The 7,038-nt window shown below is 39.2% G+C and overlaps 1 protein-coding gene across 5 annotated transcripts in view; it reads right to left on the bottom strand.

The window, feature by feature from the left end:
* The window catches only part of LOC127633314 (bone morphogenetic protein receptor type-1A-like), a 52,904-nt gene that overhangs the window by 9,566 nt on the left and 36,300 nt on the right, over positions 1-7,038 (bottom strand). The gene's annotated exons all lie outside the window — the stretch shown is intronic.

The following is a 7,038-nucleotide window of genomic DNA, read 5'->3' as shown; positions in this document are numbered from 1 at the left end:
GCCATTTCAGCAGAGGTGGAAACCATTAATTTGATATATAGCCTGATAATCCAGCAGCTATGAAGCCTCAAAACCAAGCAGCTTTGAACCCAGGAGAACGGACCTCCCGGTCTGGTATTAAGGTGCATTTTGGGTGATCCGATCACAACTGGACAAGCGATACACACCACTGTTTACACTTGGCCATCATAGGTGTCTCTTTTGAACACTTGCGCTCGGAATTCAAGCAGAGGTTCTTTGATTTCATGATAACATCTAAATTACCAAGTCAGTTTATTACTGCATGATAATAAAGCACAAGAATACAAAAACAACAAGAACGCGTTAAAAGCCGGCACAAAGATTCTCTTGATTTTACCTGCATTTCATCCAAGGACAATCACGTTTTAAGCAGGATTCTCTGTTATTTTAGTGGATTACCTGTATTAACTGAGCTTCAGATGTGTATTCTTCTTGTTGTGGACCTATATGAATTAATTGACACATTGATACATTATATCAGCTGTTTTATACTTTTATCAGCAGTTCTCTTGTGTTCTCACATCAGCTGGGTGTTTCTTCTTGCTGTGTAAATGTCTTTAATTTCTTCATGATTTTACAGTGATCTATGATGCTGTGTAAATAATGTGTTTTAATTGTAAATTATTCATTCTCATTTGCATCATGTAAATGAGTCATAAGTGGGAAAAGTACTTAATCGTCATGAATGAAAAAAATCTTAATTATCCTCAGATAGGTTTAATTGTCTTTAAGCAACAAATAATTTCTTATTTTTTTTCTTCTGATTTTGGGATGAAATCTGATACAGGGGCATACTGCTTACAGGTTTAAAATTACTTTTTTGAAATGGCATGATCTGAGTGAAAAAAATAAAAAAACATTTTTATTCAAACTCAGGCCAGGAATGAAAGTGTAGTTGAAAATGCAGTCACTGTAACCAGTTTTATTCAGAGCGAGCCTGGAACAGATGTGTCGAACAGGATAAGGTGTTATTCAACACCAAGTCAATTTGTGGAACACCGCTTACAAAAGAACTTGTCACGAAACGTTTTGTTAAACAGCCTGGAGGGTGAAATGAGAAGTGGGATTAGGAGGGAGAGTGAAAAACCAGATTAGGAAAATAAGAGATGGGATTACAGTGTGTAAATGTGAGGTTGAAGACCAGGTCAAATGGCACGAGCTGAGAGATTGAGCTCTGGATTCTACAAAACATTACAATAGAGTCTATCTATTCTCTCTCTCTCTCTCTCTCTCTCTCTCTCTCTCTCTCCATCTATTGTATTTCTCCCACGCTCCGCCTGCCTCTAACACTTTCTCTTTTATTTTTTTACTTGAGTCAGTCAGCTCCATTCATATGCTACACTCCTGCGATAGTCAGCTATATAAATATTCTGTTTGTGTCAGGATTTGGCTTTTGCATTTGAAAAATGTTCGTTTGAAGCTGAAGAGGAGTACCTTAGCCCCCTCTATTAAGGCAAAATGTAAATTATATGCCTAAAGCATTGGATCTCACATGTTTGATCACTTCACAGTTTAGTCCAGGCACCGTTGCTGTCAAATAAGGCCCTGTGTGATAATGGAGGTGGAAACCAGTAAAATAAACATATTGAGAGACAGGTAACAGAAAGAAAGAAAAACCACATTCTATGAGGTTAGTGTCTTTATGCCCGTATCCCTCATATACTGCCCTCACAGCCCTGCTCCCCCCCCCCCGCTCAGAGAGACACCAGTAAATTGAAGGAATGTGAACCTGTAAGCCAGCACACAGGCTGCTTTTAAGAGATATTGTAAAAGGCAGGGTAATGTGTTACGATGTGTTGATCCCTACACATCCTAAAAGCTACAGGGCACAGATACGAACAAGCTAAATCCCTGCAACCACAACAGCATCACACAAACAACCACAGGGCTCAGGAATGTTATCTGAGCTAAAACACAAAAAGGTTTAAAGCCAGAAGTGTACTAAATCAGAGCAGATGCAACAAGTTGTGCACTCTTTTTCAAAGTACCTTTCAGGCACTCAGTGATTCATTGGCATTACGAAGTCTGTGAATACATTTTCTCTCCTTCCCCCTCTCCATGTTTTTCCTTGGCTCAGAGAGACAGAGCATCGCCGTGCTTTTACATGTGTGCTAGATTCTGGCTTGCCGTCACCGTGGAGTCTGAGGTCTGGCAGTACTCAGGCAGTAATGAGTCCTACTGACCACATTCTCCCAGCCTGTAGGCAGCTCGGATCAGAGACGAGCGCCAGCCTCTTAAAGAAACAGCAGTCACGATTCTGCTCCAGCCTCCATTGGCCATACAGTCTGCCTGAAAACAGCAATACTACATAGGTCCCTACAGTGCCACAAACAATGAATGTTTATGGTGGTGAGTCTTGAGCAACAGGTAAAGCCAATAAGTAATCTAAAGAAAAAAAAAATTCATTGGGTGGATGGACAAAGCAGCTAAACTGCAGTTTACATATCATACCGTTGTGTTGCGGTCAACAATGCGGAGAAACAAAATGTTGATTTATTATTATTTTATTAAATGTTAACGAAATTCCAATCATATTTGAAAATAATACATGCATGTACACTGCCTGGACAAAAAAGAAGTTGCATACTCAAATATTTCAATGGACCACCTTTAGCTTTGATTATGGCACGCATTGGTCATGGCATTGTTTCGACAACAATATACAACACATTTATTTGCATCCAGAGTTGCATCTTTTATTGACAACGGGTGAGTCAAACCACTCTGTAAAGTCTTCTAAAGCACATCCCAAAAACCTTCAATGGGGTTAAGATCAGGACTCAATTCATGTGTGAAAATGATTCATTATGCTCCCTGAACCACTCTTTCACAATTTGATCCCAATGAACTTGGCATTGTTGTCCTGGAATATGCATGCCATCAGGGAAGGAAAAAAAAAATCAATCGATGAGATAACCTGGTCATTCAGTACATTCAGGTATTCAGCTGACTTCATTTTATTGCCGCATAACATTGCTGAGCCTAGACCTGACCAACTGAAACAACCACAGATCATAACAATACCTTAAATCTAAATGGTGACTTTTTTTGGTCAGGCATATATACACAAGACATTAATGATCACAAATTTTTTAAATCAACGTTGTCTCCTAAGTCCACAAGAGGGCGCAGAGCATAAACAATTAAGCAGACAGTACTATGTGATATTGTCTGAACTATGTGACTTAACTGGCTCTTAACAAAAGTGGGCAGTTCTATTTTAAATGAGTGTTGCACAATACCAATGCCACTGAAACACCGTGGTACTTGAGCTTCAAAATACCAGTTTTCCATTAATTACAGTTTTATGTACCTATTCCCAGATAATAGTGGTATTGGGTTGAACTCTGCATTTACTGCTTAGACTCTGGCTCAGTGCTGTAATGGTATGCATCTGAACCTAGTGCTGCAATAGGGCTTTTCAAACAGGACACGAGATGGGGTGCAGCAGAATTGAACAGAACGCAGGGATCTCAAAATATGCTTTTCAAAATATAACTCCTTTCCTTACAGTATTTAAAAAAGCATTGCTAATACTACGAGACACTAGAAGGAAATCTAGGCGCAATGGCCATAGAAATGCAAGTCATCATCAGTGCTTGGCACAAATCTAGGATTTGAATGCACAGTTTTTGCATTATAATTTTAATTTTAATTTGACAGACTTATTGGGATTTACTGCACTGGATATGTCACAAAGCAGCCATAGTGCACATGCACTCCGTATCAGTATGTGGTCAGGTAAAATAGAGTAAACTTTAAAAGGCTAGAGTGCTTGACCATGTGCAAGACGCAATGGCAAGTGGAAAACTAAGTATACCCTAGCCTAAGAGGAGGCAGTAGCTCTGTTTGAAGTTTCAACTGTGATCTCCAGGGTAAACATCTGGGGTTTAAACTTATTAAAGCAGAGGGTTGAGTAGACAGCTATGAGTCGCTATCGAAGCTGTAAAGGAAGGCTGCTCAAGAGGTAAGCACCGAATTTGGAAGCTCAGATCCAAAAAAAAAAGGTGGAGCCTTCACACCTTGATCAACAGTCTATGCCAGCTGGTTCTGGTTGCTCTCAGGTACACAAACAGTTTGCTCAATGCCTACTGTAAAAACATTTAAACATTATCCTCTTCTACTTTGAGAGTATGTGCCAAAAGTATGCCAACTGTGAGGTGTGCCAAACAGCAATATATATATATATATATATATAAAAATTTGTCATATTCACTCACCCTAATGTTGTTTCCATCATTCACTCACCCTCATGTTGATGTTAGGCAGAATGTCTACATTCACTTTCATTGCACCTTTTTTCCTTACAATAAAAGTAAATGGTGACTAAGGCTATGATTCTGCCTATCATCTCTTTTTGTTTTCCATAGAAGAAATGTAAGCTTGAAACAACATAATGGTGACTAAATGATTTTCATTTTAGGGTGAACTATTCCTTTAACAGGAAATTATGCAAGGACCAGAGTATGTGCCAAAGAGGGTGTCTCTAAGAGGGTGTTTGGCTCACATGCCTACACTCAAGACACTGGTCCTCATGAGAGTTTCTCAGTGTCTGAAACAAAGATGTAAGAGAGGTTAAAAAAAACACCAAGATCTTCCAAGATGTCCTCATGCCAAAATACATGGATGGGTATTCATTAGACATATCAAATTAACATGTGAATTATATATCCTTGAGGCGCGACACATAAGAGTTTTGCGATTATTGTAAGAGCAATTCTGCATGTATCAAACAGGCAGACATTAGAGACATTTATGTAATTAATTCTGGTAGCTTGACAGGTAGAGCATAGCATGTTCCATTCCCAGGGAATGAACATAATAATAAAATGTATACCTTGAATGCACAGCAAGTAGTTTTCAAAGCTTTTCAAAATGATCTACATCTGATAGGCAACAAAGAAAATTAACATCATAAAAAAGGCCAGCCTGTACGTTGTAAGGAATGGGCTTTAAGTGGCCATTAACCTGAACCCACCATTATTATTTATTCACTTTCATCTTAATAACGATCATTATGATTATCACATGCACCCAGACAGGGGCTCCCATTTCAGAATGTCCCAACACATAATAATCCTCCACTATTTGAAAACCAGCCAGTTAAAAATGGAATGAGGGGAGGAAAAAAGGGAACATGTGGAAAACAACGACCTGCCTGACACAGACCAATAAAGTTGGCTGCCTTTATGAAAGTAAAGCTCTAATGGGCTCGGAGACACCTCTAAAGCCAAGCACCCAACAGCAAGCTGTAAAAGTGAGAGTTTAGAATGCCTTTAACAGGCCCTTATGTTTCACAGCTAAACAGATGCACACATGTCAGTGTACAACAGCAGAATACCATCCTTTATGCAAATGCTTCAAAACCAGCGTGTGTGTGGTCTACAGTTGAAGTCAGAAGTTTACATACACATAGGTTAAAGTCATTAAAACTAATTTTTTAACCACTCCACAGATTTCATATGAGCAGACTATAGTTTTGGCAAGTCCATTAGGACATCTACACCAAAAATTGTTTGCAGACAGATTGTTTCACTTTTAATTGACTATTTCAGGGGGTCAGAAGTTAACTGTGCCTTTAAGCAGCTTGGAAAATCCAGAAAATTATTTTAAGCCTTTAGATGATTAGCTTCTGATAGGCTAATTGGCATCAATTGGAGGTATACATGTGGATGAATTTCAAGGTCTACCTTCAAACTCAGTGCCTCTTTGCTTGAAATCATGGGAAAATCAAAAGAATCAGCAAAGACCTTATAAAAATTGTGGACCTTCACAAGTCGGGTTCATCCTTGTATGCCTGAAGTTACCATGTTCATCAGTACAAACAATAGAATGCAAGTACAAACACCATGGGACCACACAGCCGTCATACCGCTCAGGAAGAAGATGCATTCTGTCTCCTAGAGATGAACGTAGTTTGGTGCAAAAAGTGCAAATCAATCCCTGAACAACAGCAAAAGACCTTGTGAAGATGCTGGAGGAAATGGGTAGACAAGCATCTATATCCACAATATAATGAGTCCTAAATCGACATAACCTGATAGGCTGCTCAGCAAGGAAGAAGCCACTACTCCATAACTGCCATAAAAAAGCCAGACTACAATTTGCAAGTACACATGGGGACAAAGATCTTACTTTTGGAGAAATGTCCACTGGTCTGATGAAACAAAATTTGAACTGTTTGGCCATAATGACCATCGTTATTTTTTGGAGGAAAAAGGGTGAAGCTTGCAAGCTGAAGAACTCCATCCCAAACATGAAGCATGGGGGTGGGCAGGATCATGTTGTGGGGGTGCTTTGCTGCAGGAGGGACTGGTGCACTTCACAAAATACAGGGTATCACGAGGAAAGAAAATTATGTGGATATATTTAAGCAACATCTCAAGACATCAGCCAGGAATTTAAAGCTCAGTCGCAAATGGGTCTTCCAAATGGACACTGACCCCTGGCATACTTCCAAAATTGTGGCAAAATGGCTTAAGGACAACAAAGTCAAGGTATTGGAGTGGCCATCACAAAGCCCTGACCTCAATCAGAAAATTTGTGGGCAGAACTGAAAAAGTGTGTTCGAGCAAGGAGGCCAACAAACCGGTCTCAGTTATACCAGTTCTTTCTGGAGGAATGAGCCAAAATTAAAGCAACTTATTGTGAGAAGCTTCTGGAAGGCTACCCAAAACATTTGACCCAAGTTAAACAATTTAAAGGCAATGCTACCAAATACTAACAAAGTGTATGTAAACTTCTGACCCACTGGGAATGTGATGAAGCTGAAATATATAATTCTCTCTATTATTCTTACATTTCACATTCTAAAAATTAGTGATCCTAACTGACCTAAGACAGGGAATTTTTTCTACAAATACATGTCAGGAATTGTGAAAAAATGAGTTTAAATGTATTTGGCTAAGGTGTATGTAAACTTCTGACATCAACTGTTTGAAAACAAGGAAAACACATACACACACAGTTGTGATCAGAGACATGCACATCATTATACACCCTACTGTACATTGTCCC

The sequence above is a fragment of the Xyrauchen texanus genome, chromosome 40, assembly GCF_025860055.1.
Source record: "Xyrauchen texanus isolate HMW12.3.18 chromosome 40, RBS_HiC_50CHRs, whole genome shotgun sequence".
NCBI classification, from domain to species: domain Eukaryota; kingdom Metazoa; phylum Chordata; class Actinopteri; order Cypriniformes; family Catostomidae; genus Xyrauchen; species Xyrauchen texanus.
This window is presented reverse-complemented; position numbering and strand designations above follow the sequence as displayed.